We start from the raw sequence: 467 nt of genomic DNA, 5'->3' as shown, positions 1-467 counted from the left end.
CCTTTGCTGTTACCTGAGTCTTTGTTGAAGAATCATCAAATTTTATTTCCAGGACATTAACATATGACATTATTGCTTTTACAACATGGAGCAAATAAAAGCAGCAAGTATTCTAGTCCAGGAAAGAAAGAAAAAAAAAAAAGATAAATCATGCAGCAGATCATACATCATCCTGTTATACAAAGGTTGAGCTGACACTTGGAGCTGCAGCTGAGGAGGCGTGCTGCTTTCTCTCTTGAACTCCTGCTTTGTATCTCCCTGTGTTTCTGCTGCCCCCTCCCTTGGTGGACGTGTTCTCAGTAAAGAGTGCCCACTCGACTCCCACTCAGGTGAGCGTGTGTCAGGAACTGCAGCCTTGGGGCCTTCCCCTCTTCCACCCTCAGCTGGCAAATGTCACAGCCCCAAGCAGGCTGATGTTTCATGTGCAGCGCGTTATCATCCCTGAGAATGGAAACTGGACTTTCTAA

The sequence above is a fragment of the Calidris pugnax genome, unplaced genomic scaffold (assembly GCF_001431845.1).
Source record: "Calidris pugnax isolate Ruff unplaced genomic scaffold, ASM143184v1 scaffold13, whole genome shotgun sequence".
NCBI lineage: Eukaryota > Metazoa > Chordata > Aves > Charadriiformes > Scolopacidae > Calidris > Calidris pugnax.
Note: the sequence above shows the minus strand (reverse complement) of the source record.